Source organism: Leptodactylus fuscus, chromosome 6, assembly GCF_031893055.1.
Source record: "Leptodactylus fuscus isolate aLepFus1 chromosome 6, aLepFus1.hap2, whole genome shotgun sequence".
NCBI classification, from domain to species: Eukaryota; Metazoa; Chordata; class Amphibia; order Anura; family Leptodactylidae; genus Leptodactylus; species Leptodactylus fuscus.
Window position 1 is genome coordinate 462,222 of NC_134270.1, and position 19,463 is coordinate 481,684.

At 46.8% G+C, this 19,463-nt stretch overlaps 1 non-coding gene and 1 pseudogene across 1 annotated transcript; both read right to left on the bottom strand.

The window, feature by feature from the left end:
* Positions 1 to 3,154: 3,154 nt before the first annotated feature.
* Positions 3,155 to 3,329, bottom strand: LOC142210878 (U2 spliceosomal RNA; annotated as a pseudogene).
* Positions 3,330 to 11,127: 7,798 nt separating this feature from the next.
* On the bottom strand, positions 11,128 to 11,322 carry LOC142210889 (U2 spliceosomal RNA). Its single transcript, XR_012717019.1, has one exon. It is a non-coding gene; the product is annotated as a U2 spliceosomal RNA (small nuclear RNA).
* Positions 11,323 to 19,463: the final 8,141 nt, after the last annotated feature.

The following is a 19,463-nucleotide window of genomic DNA, read 5'->3' on the forward strand; positions in this document are numbered from 1 at the left end:
TTCGAGATGAGATTCCTCGGCTGGTCCAGGTCGGTCCAGGATCCCCAGGTCGCAATTTCTGCCAACAGTCTACAAGGTTAAAATCAGTTACAAAATTCGATAAAATACCCGATGAGCGGTCTTTAGTGTTAGCCCTCCCTCCACTCCTACGCTCCCCCATAAGAACACAATTAAAATCCCCCCCAACAATGAGGGGCGAGGAAGCTGGGCAGAAGAAAGGCAACATACCTAATAATTCTATCCGCTCTTGTTTGTTTGGGGAACAATAAATATTGATAATTTGCAATTTTATACCCTTGAATAAAACATTTAACAGCAACATTCTCCCGGGTACAATTTCCTCTGTTGAAATAATGTCCACATGAGTCCCTTTACATAAAATTCCAATACCGGAGGATTTGCTGTCATTCCCTCCGGACCAGATTGAGGGTCCATGTTTCCAGGATTTCTCCAAGTGTCCATAGTCCAACCCATTTTGGATGTTACATTCCTGGAGTAAACAAAAATCAAAAGAAACAGTTTCCAAATACTGAAATAAAGCAGCCCGCCTGATGGGGCCCTTTAGGGATCTCACATTAAGTGAGGCGATGGTTATTGGGATCCCCATCAGGTCTCGGAATCACCAGAGAACTCGGAAATATGTTGCGTCCCTCCACTGTCTCCCTCCGATGCCCAGTCGGGATCCCTCCTTGGAGTCTCGATATCAGAGCCAGAGCAAGACGTAGATCTTCCAGGACGCCAAGTAAGCAACTTCGGGGGTCGCAGGCTTGGATCCTCCTCCTCTCCATCCACGGACCCAGATGACGCTCGACCTCTTTTCGCTGACTGTGTGGAATCCATCTCCTCCACCGCCGCCGTCCCAGGCCTTTGGTCTTTGGATCCAGCCACGGGGGTCTCCGGTACGGTAGCAGGTGTAGACTCCTTACTAGGGACGCAATGTTTGTCAGGCGGGTGCTCCGCGGGACTCCCCTTCTGGGGGGTATCCCCAGACGCACCCCCTTTACTTTCGCCTTTCGTCGCACCTTTCGAAAAGGGGACACCCTTTGAGCCAGTTTTTTGACTGCTAGGCTCAGGGGCCTTAGCCCCGCTCCCTGCGGATGGGGGAGCCTTAAAGGTGCCACCCTGTGCGACTGCCGGCTTTCCGGTTTTAACAGGCTCAGTAGCCTTAGTTCCAGTTGCTGCCGGGGCAGCGGTTTTGGGGGTCTGTTCTTGGCTCCCCTGCGTGCCTCCGGACGAGGCCACGTTACCTCCTGTAGTAGGCACCGCGCCACTACCACCGGAGCTACCTTCGCCGCTATCATTGGAAGGCCCAGCCTTTTTTGCCTTTTTCGGACAGTCAAAGAACTTGTGTCCAAGCTCTCCGCACATGTTACAACGCCAGCCGTTCTTGCATTCTGGCCCTTCGTGGCCAGTGTCACCACATTTGTTACAGATCTTAGCCACGCACTGTTCCTTAAGGTGCCCATATTTTTTGCACCTTCGGCAAAAATGAACCTCCATGCCGTTAAAGTACAGCGAACCCCTTTCGCGTCCAATGTAAAAGACTTGGGGTGGGTGAATAAATCCACAAATTCCCCCTTCTGCGGCAGGGGCGGGCCGGAATTTGACATCAAATTTATATTTGCCCGACCAGGCTTCTACACCTCGGACATTGGCAACCTGCGCCGGACCCGCCACCTCGCTACAATACCTCTTCAGGAATGTAACTATCTGTGACGAGTCCAGGAATGGGCTGTACATGTTGACCACTACCTGGGCTTTCTCGTAGTCGCCCAAAAATTTGAACACGAAACCCCTCAGGATCTCGTCGTCCTCTCTAGCCTCTTCCAAGGCTTTCCACACATTATAATACGTGCTTCTCTGATTGAAAGACACTATGCCTCCATCCTTAGTGCTTTTGAGGCACAGGATCTCCTCTTTCTGTACTCCGAGCCTTCTTAGCAAAATCTCCCGATAAATGTATGGGAGGTCCTTCGAAGCCAGGCTCTTTTCCGCAACCACAATCCGGATGGACTGTTTTAATGGGGGTTCCCCATGATTTTGTACAATGTAGACCATATTCAGCTTGGATCTTTATTCTCAGCTAGGGAGAATTCTTAAGGTCACTTTGACCAATGGAGGGGAGAAATGGTTGCCTTCCGCCAACCACCGCCCTTTTTTAGGTCTGGACCTATCCCGAAGGACAGCTGAGGTCTTTAGTCCTTGTCCGCACTAAGGGAACCTCCAACGAAGCTTGTCCGCACTATTCCAAAAAACGCAACCACAATCGCAGCTTTTCCGCTTTATATACACTCGGTTGGGCCAAGGCCTTCCCCAGTGCGATCGCAACTCAAAAAGGTTTCCGGGGACTAATCCACCAGCCCGAAAGCAGCAAGGAGGTTTAGCCTGGGCAGTGCTCCCAAGCGATCCTCCAAGGCCAAGCGGTGGGTACCCCTTCTGCCACCTTAAGACTTTCCACCAAGTACAATCTATTACAACTGCACTTGATCGAGCCAAAAGGCCGAGAAGCGATGGCAAGCGCTCGGCACCTGTTCCGGCGCCCTTCCGTGTTCACTGTGCACCGCTCAAGGTGTGCACCAGGCTGTTGCAGCCCTATTTCGATTTTTTTTTTTTTCCTTTCCCTTAATGAAGTAGAAACCAATTAGCTTGTGCAGGTTTTCCCTACCTGCCACCAAAAGTGAAAAAAAAAGAAAAGAAAAACTTTTGTGCAAGGCAAAGTGATGTGCAAACGTTATCTTGTGACGCCAACGGATTTTGCCGAAGTTTGCGAATCTGCATAAACCACTTCCACCGCTTGACCACACCCATTCAAGTGTCCGGTCAAGTGCAAGTTCGGAAATAAATTTATGGCAAAAATTTTTCAAAGAATTCACTGAATTTAAAATGGAATAAAATTGCAGCAAATCAGACACTTTGCAGCAGTAATGTCATTTTCAATCAATCAATTAACCAATCAAAGAAATTAATTAATGAATTACCTTTCAGGCACTTGAATGCATTGGCAGAGGGTAGAGTCAGTCACAGCATCATCAGCAACAAGCACAGGCCAAGTCCAACTGTCAGGTTTCTCTTTGCTAGCTTGCCAGGTGCAGCAATCTTCTTCTTCTCCTCTATTGGTTGGTCAATCCTCTGTCTTTCTTTCAACTGAATTGGAAAGGGGTGCACCGATCCTGGAAGTAATGCAATACCAGGTCAATGCGTGGAGTGGACAGAGCAAGCTCCGATTCCAGCTCCCTGTTCTAAAAATCCATTTAATATATGGTCCCCAGATAGGGGACGTATCAGATATTAAACTGATAAGAACAGATTTTTTTTTTTATCGAAGGTTTCCGCAAGTGCCAATCAAAAACACCAAGTGCACGAAAAAAGTGTGGGTGCCACACTAAAAAAAACGTGCCCAGGATGCTTGCCAAAAAACGCACCCTTCCCCTAAAGGGGAGAGAAGTTCCTGACTCAAACTCTTCCCCACAAGGACCAAAAGGTGACCGAGTGGAGTCGAGTATCCGAAAGGGCCATCTGCCGGAGCAGGATGGCCCTACCAACACATCCGTTTTCCCCTCGGGCTGCCACCACCAAGGGTACTCAGGATTACCAGTCGCCAAGTTTCTCTCCGGGCTGCCACCACCAGAGATACTCCTTGACTCAGGCAAAGAAGTCTGCGCCTGCCCCGGTTCCCCAGGACAGGTCGACTGACAGAGGGGAGAGACCCATTACAGGCCTCATCCCCAGACACCGTCAGGAAGCGTCCCAAAAGGGTACAGCATCCCTTCGTTGACACACAAAAAGGTGACAGAGTGAAAATTAAAAAGTGAGAAAAACATCTATATAAGTGGTAAAGTGCTCTGCACGAGCCTGGTTTACCGCCAGATCTATAAAAATTACTCCAATGCTGGTAAACCAGGCATTAAGGAGTGGTGTGCTCAAAAGGGTGTAATCTAGTGCCACGCAATAGTGCCTAAATCAGTGGGTTTCCCACGCCCAGTGACTTAAGGCACCCTGGGGGCCACTCAACCCGCAGGGCACGACACCAGAGACCTTCGAGCGCTTCACCGACCCAAGGTAAGATCCCCAAGGGAGCGTCCTGTCCCCCTTGGTGGTCGTGTTGATAGCGTCAGTGGCGTTCTGCCAGCCCCCTGCAGTGGTGCCATCACCTCCACTGGCGGAGCCGGCGTACTAACCACGTCCCCCATCAACAACGCCTCAAGTGGTTCTCCGTTCAGATCTCCATAGCTTTCGGCCTACTCCTGCTGTGGCCGGTCCCGGACCGCGCTCTCCAGCAGTTTCCCCTACTAACTACTTCTGATAAGAACTGATTTTTTTTTTTTTTTTTTACGTTTTTATTAGAAAAATATAATAAAACATACAAGAAACATGTACAATACAACAGAATCGTACAATAAGAAATTATACAATAAGGTATATGCAAGATACAGAACAGCAAGGTATATGCAAAACTAGAAAAAGGTGGTATTACCTAAATCAACGCAGGTACATGCAAATGAAATGCAAACAAGTTGTATATGCTATAAGGGTAGAGAAGCAGGAAAAGATGGAAAAACAGTGGTATATGCAAGAAGGATTCAAATGATATATGCGTTAAAAGCATACAATTCAGAACAGGACATTCCACAACTGAAAATTCCAGATAGCATTGGCACTTTTACGGCCTAACTTTTTAACATCCAACAAATAATATATATACAGGTCGGCAAGGGCCAAACGGACACAGTCTTTCTCTGAGATTAAATCCCTCTGGAAGATCAGAACATTACGGACTGACCACAAGGCTTGTTTCAAGGCACTCAGAAAAGTCCAACAAACCCTTTCCCGCTCAGGCGGTAAGTCCATAAACAGTCCATAGGATACCACAGTGTAATCCAAACGCCTGAGACCCGTGGCGAATTTCAAAAAGTCTCCAGTCTGTGCATAGGTACAGTTCCAGAGGAGGTGGAGGAGCGTCTCCTCATTACCACACCGTGGACATAAAGAGGTATTGCTAAGCCGCCTAGCATATTGGAAGGCACGGGTGGGGAGGGCGCCATGCACAATCAGCCAGTTCAAGTCTTTTAAACTATTAGCCAAGTAAGGCGCTGAAACTCTGGTCCAGATGGCACTGCAGTTAGTGAAGGAGAAACGGTCGACCGGGACCAGAGTGTCCAATTCAGAAAGAGCATGTAGGATGCGCCTCTGGTGCCTCAGAACGTCCGGGCTCCAGCCAGCCAGGCTATTGGAGGCAATAGTCCGCAGTAGAAAGCGGTAATGTGCGGGACAGGACAACATCGTCGGGGACGTCAGTGGGAGATGAAGCCAGCCATGTTTGCGGAAAACGTGCCCCACTGCATATCTCAGAAAGCTTGACCATGTTATATCCAAGTCCATAGCTTGGAAAAGTAAGGAAAAGAGGTGAATGGATAGGAAGGTCTTTAAATTCGGGAGTCCCTTCCCACCTTTAGCCATGGGCTTAAAGCAGACCTCCCGACGTATCTTTTCAAATCCAGAACCCCAGAAAAACGTGAAGAAAATCCGCTGGATCTTTTTGAGGATGGCATCTGGGGGAGGATATACCAGGTTCAGGTAAAGAAGCAGGGGCAGCAGGACGGATTTTATACCCAGCTTTTTGCCCTCAAAGGAGAGTTTCCTCAGCTTCCAAAAGTCAACGCGCTTCTTCACTTTGGACCGCACTAAGTCCCAACTAGTGGCTCCGTCGTTTGCTGCGCTGAAGCAGACGCCCAAGATCTTTACTTCCGCGCTGGGTGGAGGCAGCATTTGCAGGTCAGCATCATTCCAATGTCCAGGCGTTCCGACTTGTCCATGTTTAAGCGGAACCCAGACGCGGAGCAAAAGTACAAATTCGTATGTAGGGCCCTGTGCAGGGACGCCTCGGAACTACACAAGATGGAGACATCGTCCATATAGGCCTTAACTTTCACCGGCACTCCTCGATTCCCAGGGACAGGCACCCCCTGGATCAGGTCATCACATCTGATGCAGCATAGCAAGGGCTCCAGTGCGCAGATAAACAGGATGGGGCTAAGCGGGCAGCCTTGCTTAACCCCTGAGCACAGCGGAATCGCCTCTGACAACGAGCCATTGATCAGAATCCTGCTGTGGACGTCTGTGTATAGTAGAGAAAGAACTTTCCGGAAGGGGGACAGCAACCCCATGGCTTCCAGAACCGTCCAGAGGTACTCATGTGAAACGCGATCGAACGCTTTCTGGAAGTCAAGGCTGAGCACTGACAGTTTCTGGCCTCTCTCTTTCTGGTACCAAATGACGTCCTTCAAGCAGTTTAGGTTGGCCCAGATCCCTCTGCCCGGCACAGAACAGGTCTGATCCGGATGAATGAGACGAGCAAGGATTGTCTTAAACCGCCCAACTAAAAGCTTGGAGAACAGTTTATAGTCTAAGTTCAGCAGCGTGATTGGTCTCCAGTTAGCCAGAGCGGATTTATCACCCTTCTTGTACAGAAGGACGACAATGCCCTCTCTCCATGTTTGGGGCAAACAGTCCACCAGAAAAACTTCCCTGAAGACACCCAACAAGTCCTGTTGTAGAATAGGCCAGAAAGTGGTGTAAAACTCCGCGGGCAGGCCATCTGAACCTGGCGACTTACCAGGGGAGAAGCTGCGGACCGCAGAGGACAACTCTTGCGGGGAGATGGGGGTAAGCAACGTCGTACAGTCTCCAGGTTGGAGCTGCGCCCCTAGGGAACGCAGGACAGTCTGCAAGTTAGAAGGATCAATGTCTTTGGTGGCGAAGAGGGACTGATAGTAGTCCCGGGCTTTAGTCAACATCCCAGAGGTCTCCGTTTCACCCTCCAGAGCCACAATGGGTTCCTTAGAGCCAGAAACAGTTTTGAAGAAGAAGCGGGAACACGCTTCATTTTCTTCCAGGTTGCGGACTTTAGACAGGAAAATGATCTCTTTACCATGCTGTGCCACAGCCTCCTGAATCTGCCTTTTCACCGTTGAGACGGCACTGGTAACGTCAACCCCCAGATCAGCTAGCTGGTGCAAAGTTTGCAATTGGGTCTGCAGCCGGCGATAGAGCGATTTCCGTCGCTTCGCCGCCTTAACTCCTTCTCTCTTGAAAAACCGGCGACATTCGAGCTTGGCGTACTCCCACCAAGCCGTCAGGCAAGGGAAGCGGTGTTGACGCCCCCGCAGTTTGTCATAAAGGCGGTGAAAGGCGGTACGAACCGCTGCGTCCTCCAGCAACTGGACATTGAGTTTCCAAACCCCTGGGCCTTTTGGAGAAGAGCCCAGGCGTAAGGTCGCGATTAGCCACCGGTGGTCAGAAAAGATGCAGTCCTTTAAGACAAAGGATTCGGCTGTGAAACTTGAAGAGACTAGGATGTAGTCAATCCTTGACCTGTAGCGGGAACTTCTCCAGGTGTAGTCCGGGCAGGCGGGGGAGAAGGTTTTCCCAACATCACAAAGTCTTTGATCTGCAATCATATCCTGCAGCACTTGTCTCGTTTTGTCAACCCGGACTGTATCAGCACCTCTAAAACGAGTCTCGTCCGGTAGAAGGCAATTAAAGTCTCCGGCAATTAGTACAGGCATAGCGCCAGGCAGAAAATGTTGCAGCACATCCAAGAGCTCAGCTCGTTCATTGACTGTCGGGTGAGCATATACATTAAACAGCCTGAAGAGGGAGCCATACAGGGATACAGTGGCAAGCAGACACCTGCCCGGAATCAGTTCCTGAAAAGAGCAGAGCTTAATGGCAGGGTTAGCACACAGGATACACACTCCGGAGTTACGGTTGGAGTTGTCTCCCGACCATATGGAAAAACCGCGGGTCCAACCTCTGCGAAAGGTGTTGTAATTAACATCATGAGGGATGTCACATTCTTGGAGAAAAACCAAGTCATAGTTCTCTAGAGTCACACACTCATATACAGCAGCCCGTTTTACAGGGCTCATGAAGCCTCTAATATTTACGGAGGCAATGCGTAAGGTAGCCATTGGGAGAAATCAAGTTTGAGAACGTCCACGAGGTCCTGAACCAATCCAGGTGCTCTGGGAGGAGCCAGAGCTTATGCTGGTAGCAGAGGGGACCAGGGCTGAAGTTACCATAGGAGCAGCTTCCCCCACCTCAGGAGGATGGGGCGAGGCATGGGGCTGACATCTTTTGAGGTTACGCCTACTAGCTGCAGCATCCTTCCACTTTTTTTTGGAAACAGTTGTCCAGTCCATGGAGTCCTCACCCATGGCGAAAACAGAGGTTTCCCCCTTCTCCTCCACAGGTGTCTCCCCCACTGTAGTGAGAGACACCCCATCAGGATCGAAGGTCTCCGAATGTGCCAATCAACAACACCAAGTGCACGAAAAAAGTGTGGGTGCCACACTAAAAAAAACGTGCCCAGGATGCTCGCCAAAAAACGCACCCTTCCCCTAAAGGGGAGAGAGGTTCCTGACTCAAACTCTTCCCCACAAGGACCAAAAGGTGACCGAGTGGGGTCGAGTATCCGAAAGGGCCATCTGCCGGAGCAGGATGGCCCTACCAACATCCGTTTTCCCCTCGGGCTGCCACCACCAAGGGTACTCAGGATTACCAGTCGCCAAGTTTCTCTCCGTGCTGCCACCACCAGAGATACTCCTTGGCTCAGGCAAAGAGGTCTGCGCCTGCCCTGGTTCCCCAGGACAGGTCAGCTGAAAGAGTGGAGAGACCCATTACAGGCCTCATCCCCAGACACCGTCAGGAAGCGTCCCATAAGGGTACAGCATCCCTTCGTCGACACAAAAAGGTGACAGAGTGAAAATAAAAAAAAAAGTGAGAAAAAACATCTACATAAGTGGTAAAGTGCTCTGTACGAGCCTGGTTTACCGCCGGATCTATAAAAATTACTCCAATGCTGGTAAACCAGGCATTAAGGAGTGGGGTGCTCAAGAGGTGTGATCCAGTGCCACGCGATAGTGCCCAAATCAGTGGGTTTCCCACGCCCAGTGACTTAAGGCACCCTGGGGGCCACTCAACCCGCAGGGCACGACACCAGAGACCTTCGAGCGCTTCACCGGCCCATGGTAAGATCCCCAAGGGAGCATCCTGTCCCCCTTGGTGGTCGTGTCGACAGCGTCAGTGGTGTTCTGCCAGCCACCTGCAGTGGGTCCAACACCTCCGCTGGCGGAGCCGGCGTACTAACCACATCCCCCATTGACAATGCCTCAAGTGGTTCTCCGTTCAGATCTCCATAGCTTTCGATTTACTCCTGCTGTGACTGGTCGCAGACCTGGCTCACCAGCAGTTTCGCCTACTCTCTACTTCTGATAAGAACACATACTACACTTGATCTTAGCCAAATGGCCGATAAGCAATAACATCAAAAGTGTCTCCCCACTGGACCACAGCACCAGAAGAAGCTGATTGAAGATTTCCAGAGGCAAGGGCAACAGGCTGTGTGATCTCCTCCTCTGACACCTCAGGGAGAGGCTTCTGAGCAGGCATGGTGGGGGCCACCAAAGAAGTCTCCAAAACAGGCTGGTCAGCTGGCTCACCTTCCTCAAGGTCAGGGTCAGGTGCTGCGTCCGAGTCGTCCTGGAGAAAAATGGAGGCTATAATTCCAGGTGCGAGATCTTGAACCGGACCATCATTCCTTGCGGCATCTGCATAGGTCTGTCTCCGGGTTGGACAGTCTTTATACAGATGATCTGACCCTTTGCAAACATTGCAGACAATGGTGTTGGTGCAGGAGGAAGCGCCCTGCCCTGATTGGCCGCACTTGCGACACACCTCCTGGTTTTTACAACTAGAGTTCCAATGCCCAAATTGCAGACAGTTAAAACAGAAATCCGGCATCTGATTATAAAACAAACGACCAATTTCCTTGCCAATACGGAATCTGGAAGGAGGGTGTAATACCCCTTTATAGCTAGCTGGGGAATCATCTGGGCGGAATTTCACCCAAAATAAAAATTTGCCAGTCCAGATCCCATCTGCATCCCTTTGGGGACCACATCTGGAAATGTCCACATACATCTTTAAGAAAGTTTTCACATCCAAAAGATGAACATGAGGGCTCCTCATAGACACTACCACCACCACCTCCTCCTCATACAGAAACACAAAGGACAGTCCCTTAAGATTAGCACGCTGTAAGGATTGTCTGACCTTTTGCTGGAATAGCTGGAAGGCGTGGTCTGAGATGAAGGAGAGTGTAAAGCTCCCATATGTCTCCTGAAGAGCCAGTATAGCCAGTTTAGGTACTTCCAAAGTCTTGAAAAGAACTTCCTGCACTAGGTATTGCCTGGTAAAATGCTCCTTAGCTGCTGATGCCACGTCAATGCGTACCGCGTTCTTAATTTTTAAGTCATGTTCTGAAGCGCACCTACAGGTCGTGTTGGGCAGAGATCCAGCCATCGTATTGTTGCTTTTCACCGCTGTCCAGGATCGCCTTCTCCGATGCTTCTGGTCCAACTGTCAGCCTCCCCACATGGTCTTAGCCAAAAGGCCGAGAAGCGGCTGTCATGGTGCCTGTGCCAAAAGGCTATCAGAGAATGACCCAAATGGGATTTTCAGTGAGATATGGCCCGCGGCCCCAACTCTACACTTCTCACCACATCGCTGACTGGTGGTACATTTTTGTTGTCATCGAAGAGAGTCCGACAAATGCTAGCCAGACAGAGTTTCCGAGACCTTAGGAAGAATGTTCCTGTTGCATTGAAAAACCAGATCAAATCCAGTTGCCACTACTGTCACTCAGCGATGCACAGCGCTTGCTGCAAATCTGCATAAACCCTGCCTGCATGTCAGTCTGTCTCCGGAGCAAGCAGGCAGCCACAAGAGGGCAACAAGCTCTGCAAAATGAGAAGAAGAGGACGATGACAACAGCAGCAGCGTCAAGTTGTGCAAAATTCAGGGACAAGTGCAAAGACATTTTTCTTTCCTCAGAAATTAAAACATTCCATTTTATTTCACGAGAAAAAGGTTTCAAGTCAGCAGCGAAATCTGAAACAAAATGAAGACACAAATAATTAAATTTGGAAAGAGGAAAAATAAGAAAAAAATATTTAAAAAAAAGACATGAATTCTCATGTAATTCTTCTGATTTGTTGCAAGACATTGAAATGCCAGCAAGCAGCAGAAGGAAGGAAGAAATTATTTTCTATTTTTCAACTGAATTAAGAGGGGTGCACCGGTCCTGGAAGTAATGCAATACCAGGTCAATGCGTGGAGTGGACAGAGCAAGCTCTATTTCCAGCTCCCTGTTCCAAAAATCCATTTAATATATGGTCCCCAGATAGGGGACGTATCAGATATTAAACTGATAAGAACAGATTTTTTTTTTTTTTACTTTATTATAGCAGAATAACAAAATAACCAAACAACAAACAATTTCAAAGATCTTCATCAGAACATGTTCCATAAACTATAGTTCCATATTTCATTTGCTCTTTTACGGCCATATTTTCTCATATCAACCATATAATAAATGTAGACTTCAGATATTGCCAGTTTATTACAGTCCACCTCAGTATTTGCATCTTTCTGGAAAATAAAAATATTCCTCACTTTCCATAATGAGTCTTTAATGCAATTAATAAATGTCCAGCAGACTCTTTCTTTTTCTACTGTTAGGTTTATACACAGTCCATAACAAATAACATTATAACCAAGGCGATCCAGATGTGTGGTAAACTTTAGCAAGTTCCCGACTTGATGCCATACTCTCTGTGCGAATGGGTAGTTCCATAGGATGTGGATAGTTTCTTCTTTACCGCATTTTGGACATCCTTCTGACATGTTGGAAAGCTCTTGTGGGCAGGGCCTCATGTACCGCCATCCATGCCAGGTCTTTTAAATGGTTGCTGAGATAAACCGCATGCGCTCTTTTCCAGACCTTGCTGCAGTTACTGTACGAGAGGTTCCCAATTTGTGTCATCTCATCCTTTTTGGAGATTCCTGCACGGGATCTTTTGGGAGCTGCTTCGTTGCGCCAGCTGGTACTGATTGATTGTCCTCCATAGTATATTGTCTTGTACAGGACTGGATAACAAAACAGGAGAAGTTAGAGGTACATGAAGCCACTTATATCTCCGAAAGATGTTACCTGCGGTGTATCGCAAAAAATACGACCAAGAGGTGTCTGACTCCATGTGCGTAAAAACAAGTGAGAAGAAGTTAATACAGAGAATTCTCTTTAGATTTGGCACTCCTTTTGTTGTTGATGTTTTCCCACTGTCTGAGAAGTGTTACCAGTGTTTTTCTCACTGCCCACATCTTTAAGACCGAATTCATTTTAACTTATTACCTGTTGAATCCACATTATGTTGTGTGGCACAGCCTCTGCTCACCTTCTCCATCATGCAGTTCATGTCCCCGCACACAATAGTAGGAGCGGTGCCCTGTAAATAAAACTTTAACCACTTCCGGACCACCCATAGACTATATACGTCCGGGAAGTGGTTGCCTAGTTCTGCCAGGACGTACCTGTACGGAGATCGTGTAGCTGCTTTCACTAGGAGCCGGCTGTAACTTCAGCCAGAGCTCCCAGAGAGATAGCAGGGAAGATTTATTACCTCCTCTGCTATCTCGATCGCTGTGTATACACAGCTATGGACGCAGCCATAATTCAGCTGCCCTCTGACCCGGCGGACACGTGATATGCCGGGAGCAGTGTCCTGCCAGAGCTGCTGGGTCCTACAGGACTCAGATCAGCTCAGTAAGCTGTGTATACAGTGTGCAGGAGGCTGTATTCCTCCTGTAACTGAGGTTAAATGTACCAGCCCCAGTTATAGGAGAAATCAGCCTCAAGTACAAAAAAAAAAAGTGATCAGATGTCCCCAAAGGTCTCTTATCACCTTATGGGGACACAATCTGGGAAAAAAATAAAATAAAAATATAATAAAAAAAAGTTAAAAAAAGTAAATAAAATAATAATAAAAAATAAATAAATACGCTAATAAAACGCCGTTATTAAAGGTTATAGCCCCACCCCCGACGACACCATACAAAATAAAAATTACCGTAACGGAGAGGAAAAACTATATTATAAAGTTTTTCAGTGACACTTTGTGTGTATAAAAAAAATTATAAATTGAAAACCAGACACAATTTCCCTCCTATTTTGTTTATATTTTCCTGGATATAAAAAAAATTAAAACACATTTGAAAATAAAAATAACATAAAAATAAAGCCCTATGTGTCCCCGAAAAAGACGCAAAAATTAGTTGACTAAGACATACGAGAAAAATTTTACAGACCTCAAAACCGCACATACAAAATAAACCTAAAATGTGTCTGGTCCTGGACCACAAATTGGCCGGTACTGAAGTGGTTAACTTTTCAAAAAGTGCCAGCCTGTTATTCTTACAGGTCGGTGCATAAAAATTTACAAGCCGGTAATTTTTGTTACCACTTAGCGACTCCACTCCATTCACTTTTGCGCGGCATACGGTTGAGGCCGCATTCCTGGACACATACAATGTCTCTCTGTTTTGAAGCAAGATAATCCAGGATAGCAGTCCTCCTCCCAGCAGCAGTAAACACCTTCACATTTTGAGAGCAGATTCTTAAAGGGACAGGCATAATGAAAAAAGATTAGGTGACATAAGGCAGTATTCACATAGGTGAAAAAAAAGAGAAAAAAAAAATGTATCAGCTCACCCTATGCAGCTTGAACCTCAGTCCTTGGAGAGCACGGCATGCAGGTGAACTTCAACCTGCTAATAGAATGTCCGACATGAAGGTAAAAGATGCCAGCTGCTACCAGGAGGTAGATGAAGACGGAAATCCGCGGTGTTAAAATGTAACTTTTATTGTCACGTTAAAACAGTTACATTGTAACTGGGGCCTTGCCTGTGCGTATAATGGGCGATGCGTTTCGGGACAGTACGTCCCTTCTTCTCGGCTGATTGATTGTCCTCCATAGTATATTGTCGTGTACAGGACTGGATAACAAAACAGGAGACGTTAGCGGTACATGAAGCCACTTATATCTCCGAAAGATGTTACCTGCGGCGTATCGCAAAAAATACAACCAAGATGTGTCTGACTCCATGTTCCTAAAAACAAGCGAGAAGAAGTTAATACAGAGAATTCGCTTTATATTTCGCACTCCTTTTCTGCCCTTTTCAATCCCTTTATAACAGATGTCACATTTTATTTTTTTCTGAGCTTGACCCCCCCAGAAAAATTTGAAAAAAATTTTCTGCAGTTTTTTTTGCATACTTTCTGATGGTGGGAATACCGCATTTAACTATAGTAAGAGTGGGATTAGTACTGACTTGATTATTAACTTTTTCCCTTTAAGTGAAAGCTTGCCCAGCTGCCAGTAATTTCTTTTCTTTTGTGCCTTCTCCTTTACTATGTCCCAGCTCTTTGTACCTTTGTTTTCTGAGTCAAAAATCACTCTGAGTATTTTTACCTCGGTTCCAGCGCTCGGCAGCATTTGTAAGTCAACGTTGCTCCAGTCTCCTAAAGAGAAATGTTCTGATTTATTGATATTCAACTTAAACCCGGATGCATTACAAAAATATAATGTGGTTTGTATCGCCCTCCTAAGGGCTGTTTCAGTACTGCACAGGATTGAGACGTCCTCCATGTACGCCTTAACTTTTACTTCACCACCGCCACCTCCTGGTAGGGGAACGCCTCTTATTAGTTTGTCATACCTGATGCTGGTCAGTAAGGGAGCCTTCACACGGAGTAAACGCGCGTGTGAAGTAAAAATACGCCTCTAAAAATGTAATTGAAGTCAATGGGAGTCTTATTTTTACACGTGTATTTTGCAAAAATACATGCGCATTTACTCTGTGTGAAGGGGCCCTAAGGGTTCAATTGCGCAGACAAAAAGGATCGGGCTCATTGGGCATCCTTGCTTGACACTGGACTGTAAAAATATAGCAGCAGTGAAAAAACCCTTTATCATCACCTTGCTGTAAGATCCTTTGTATAATAAAGCTGCTCTATTATACACTCACCGGCCACTTTATTAGGTACACCATGCTAGTAACGGGTTGGACCCCCTTTTGCCTTCAGAACTGCCTCAATTCTTCGTGGCATAGATACAACAAGGTGCTGGAAGCATTCCTCAGAGATTTTGGTCCATATTGACATGATGGCATCACACAGTTGCAGTCGCAGATTTGTCGGCTGCACATCCATGATGCGAATCTCCCGTTCCACCACATCCCAAAGATGCTCCTCTATTGGATTGAGATCTGGTGACTGTGGAGGCCATTGGAGTACAGTGAACTCATTGTCATGTTCAAGAAACCAGTCTGAGATGATTCCAGCTTTATGACATGGCATTGCATTATCCTGCTGAAAGTAGCCATCAGATGTTGGGTACATTGTGGTCATAAAGGGATGGACATGGTCAGCAACAATACTCAGGTAGGCTTTGGCGTTGCAACGATGCTCAATTGGTACCAAGGGGCCCAAAGAGTGCCAAGAAAATATTCCCCACACCATGACACCACCGCCACCAGCCTGAACCGTTACCGATACAAGGCAGGATGGATCCATGCTTTCATGTTGTTGACGCCAAATTCTGACCCTACCATCCGAATGTCGCAGCAGAAATCGAGACTCATCAGACCAGGCAACGTTTTTCCAATCTTCAATTGTCCAATTTCGATGAGCTTGTGAAAATTGTAGCCTCAGTTTCCTGTTCTTAGCTGAAAGGAGTGGCACCCGGTGTGGTCTTCTGCTGCTGTAGCCCATCTGTAGCCTCAAAGTTGGACGTACTGTGCGGCGTTCAGAGATGCTCTTCTGGCTACCTTGGTTGTAACGGGTGGCTATTTGAGTCACTGTTGCCTTTCTATCAGCTCGAACCAGTCTGGCCATTCTCCTCTGACCTCTGGCATCAACAACGCATTTCCGCCCACAGAACTGCCGCTCACTGGATGTTTTTTCTTTTTCGGACCATTCTCTGTAAACCCTAGAGATGGTTGTGCGTGAAAATCCCAGTAGATCAGCAGTTTCTGAAATACTCAGACCAGCCCTTCTGGCACCAACAACCATGCCACGTTCAAAGGCACTCAAATCACCTTTCTTCCCCATACTGATGCTCGGTTTGAACTGCAGGAGATTGTCTTGACCATGTCTACATGCCTAAATGCACTGAGTTGCCGCCATGTGATTGGCTGATTAGAAATTAAGTGTTAACGAGCAGTTGGACAGGTGTACCTAATAAAAAGGCCGTTGAGTGTATGAGGAGACATTCTGTCTGTTCATATTGTTAAGTTGTTAACAAAGTTCTCCTGAAAAAAAAAAAAAGACACTCAGATAGGAAGCTCCTCCCCTTCTTCCTGTGTCTCTCTCTCCCTGCACATGTCATGGCTGCACAGGCTGCTGCAGAGTCTCCACAGAACTAGATGCTATAACAAGTTGTAAGCTGTTTGTTGTTGTGCTGAATAAACACACATTGTCTGCTGCTCACGTGAGACTGGGTGCTGGTTAATCCGCTGCTGACAGGGGAGATTAGACCCTTAGTATTAAGCGTCCTACACGTCAGGGATGTCATAGTTGTACAATCTGCAGAACACTGGACAGGAGTCCGGATAATAAAGTATCACAACTGAGCAAAGAAGGCGGATAAAGAAAAAACTAGAAAGAAAATTCACCGAAGCAGAAAAAGAAAAGGAAGAAAGGGAATGTCAGAGAGTACAACAGAGACAAGTGACACCAGGACCAGGGGGTTACATCTGTGCGTCCACCGATACCAAACCACACAAAGATACCAAATACCCCTCCAAATGTAGGAATTGGTGGAATATGTGGGGTTGGAGTAACGTCCTGATCACAAAGGGACCCGACCAAACACCGTCCTGCACAAGTATTATAGCAGTATAACATGAGGAAAGAAGGAGAAGATTCAGTACTGAGAAGGGAACACGGCAATGTCAGGTACATACAAGACATACAGAGAAATAGGAGCAATAAGAAGAGACCATAATACTAATAGCTGCAAATATAAAGTAATGCAGTCAGTGCAGAAACATGAAGGCAGGAGATGGAGGATCAGACAGTAATAATGGAGAATGACAGGGACTAGATCCTAAGACCCTGCAATGTGCAATAGTCACACAAGGCAACATATAGCAACTTCAGTGCCAGAGATCAAGGCTAAGTCATAGCTCGGAGAGATCAAGTCACACACTTATGTCTATGAAATGATGTCACAGAAAGACAATACATTACAATCTAACTGAAGCAGCACAGGTCTTACTGCACCCCCCGCTTAGTACAAGAGATCAGGCACCAAAAATACTGAAGTGGTCTCTCCCGTCTGCAATGTAAAGCTGTCCAGGCGCTATCAGGGAGCCGTCACATGCGCGTAATACATTGAAAGCAATAAGGAAAAAAGCCTTGCATTGATTTCAATAGGTAGCGCACGTATGCCGACTCCCATTCAAGTGTGTTTACGTTCAGAATGAGCGCAGCGTAACTGTGTGTGAAGGCTCCCTCAGGATGTCGGAGCGAGTAGTGCTGAGCGGACAGCTCCCCGGGCCTGTAGTAAATGACTAAACTGCAGGGTGTTGATCGGACAGTTCCCCGGGCACATAGAAAACCGCTGCACAAGAAGAATTACTGAAGCTGAGAGCCTGAAGGTCCATCTTAACAGTCGCATTGCGAAACATCATCGCCTCATGTCCAATCTAAGACGTGACAGTAATATTAGCCCCCTTGTGGCTCTCTACTAGAGGACCCCACATAACACTGCCAGCCACATAGTGCCGCCACTTAGTACCAGACGCTAGTCAGTAGTAACTCTATGACTTTCCTCTGCTGTCCCCTCTTCTCTCTGAAGATAAATGTGAACAGCCACATGAGGCCCCATATATATCTTCCAAGACAAGCGCTGATATCTCTGCTCAGCACAAGGAACAGAGGACGACGTCGCCATAAATGATGGCCCTTATTTTCCTGCATTTAACCCCAAACTACAGATTTTGTGCTGTGAATTATAGTAGAGAATGGCCAAGAAGGGGTAACTGGTGTCTGGTGCCCTGTCATGTATAAAGGAGCAAACAGATGTGTCCGCCCTTACCCCAGCTCAGATGTAGGGAAAGATTACATCCAGTAATATCCTGAGTGATTGACTTTCATTGGAGCTACTGCTGATTAGGGGCGGGGACACCAAATGTAGGACCGCCCATGAGGATCTGGTCACTATGAAGAAGGCCCCATGTTACATAAGAAGACCCCAGTATTATATATGGCATTTGGTAGGTGCGGAGTCCTGTTACAGATATTTGCTTAACATGTCACTTCCACTCAAGATTTTCTGTTCTTCAGATTTGTAAGAGTTTGTAGTCAACGATAGAAAGAAAACTTTTCTGCCTGACTCTTCTAATACTATGGACACGCCATAAATACATTAGATAGGATTAACCCTTTCTAGTGTTTGTCCTCTCCTGTCTACATGTCCTGTCTGGTATTACAGCTCAGCACCGCTGTAGTGAAGGAAAACTGTAATACCCGACACAACCATTAGAAAGGTGGAGGCGCTGTTACTGAGAGAAAGCAGCCAGGTTTTTCTTATTACTTAACCTGCTTATTTCTATAAGATAATGGAACACAATACGCCATGTGCTGATCTATTCTACTTTATTGATTGTGAGACATGGAAGGAAGTGACATCACTGACAGAGAATATGCTGATTCATGGAAGAAGAGGAGGAGGAGGGGCAAAATCATCGGGGGGAAATCAGTCCGAGGACTCGTGATAGCCTGGTCAGGAATCCATCGCCGCGTCTAGAAGAGAAAAAGAGGAAAATGTCATTTATTTACTATTAAAATGTGTGAAAAAAAACGTATTATTGTGGGTGTGGCTTAAGTGGGTGTGGCTAATGGGGATCTATATATTTGTGAGCAAATCCATATAGAAGTATGTGCCCCCCATGACTATGAGCAGGGCGAGGCTTGAGCGGGATGGTGCCCGGTATGATGACGCCATATTATATTACAGGGGGTGACGCTGCTACACAGGGGCCCATAGGGCCAGGAGAGGAGAAGCTTCCATCCTATCCATCTACAGGAAAGCTGGACTATTCTGTGGTGCAGAGGAGACGTCTAAGGTCAGCAGTGTCTGAGTACAGGGGGCATAGCATACACACTCCAGACCCCCTATAGTATACAGACACATACATATATATACACATTATCCCAGGCTCCCTAATAGAGACCCTACAACAGCTCATCTAATACAGACGCAATACGAGACCCCTAAAGAGGTAAAGGGGGGGTAAAGAATAATACAATACTAATAGGGGGGTGTTTGTTACATTACAGAGGAGGATATAGTGTAATATCACAGGAGGATATAGTGTAATATATAGGAGGATATAGTGTAATATTACAGAGGAGGATATAGTGTAATATATAGGAGGATAGTGTAATATATAGGAGGATATAGTGTAATATCACAGAGGAGGATATAGTGTAATATCACAGAGGAGGATATAGTGTAATATCACAGAGGAGGATATAGTGTAATATTACAGAGGAGGAT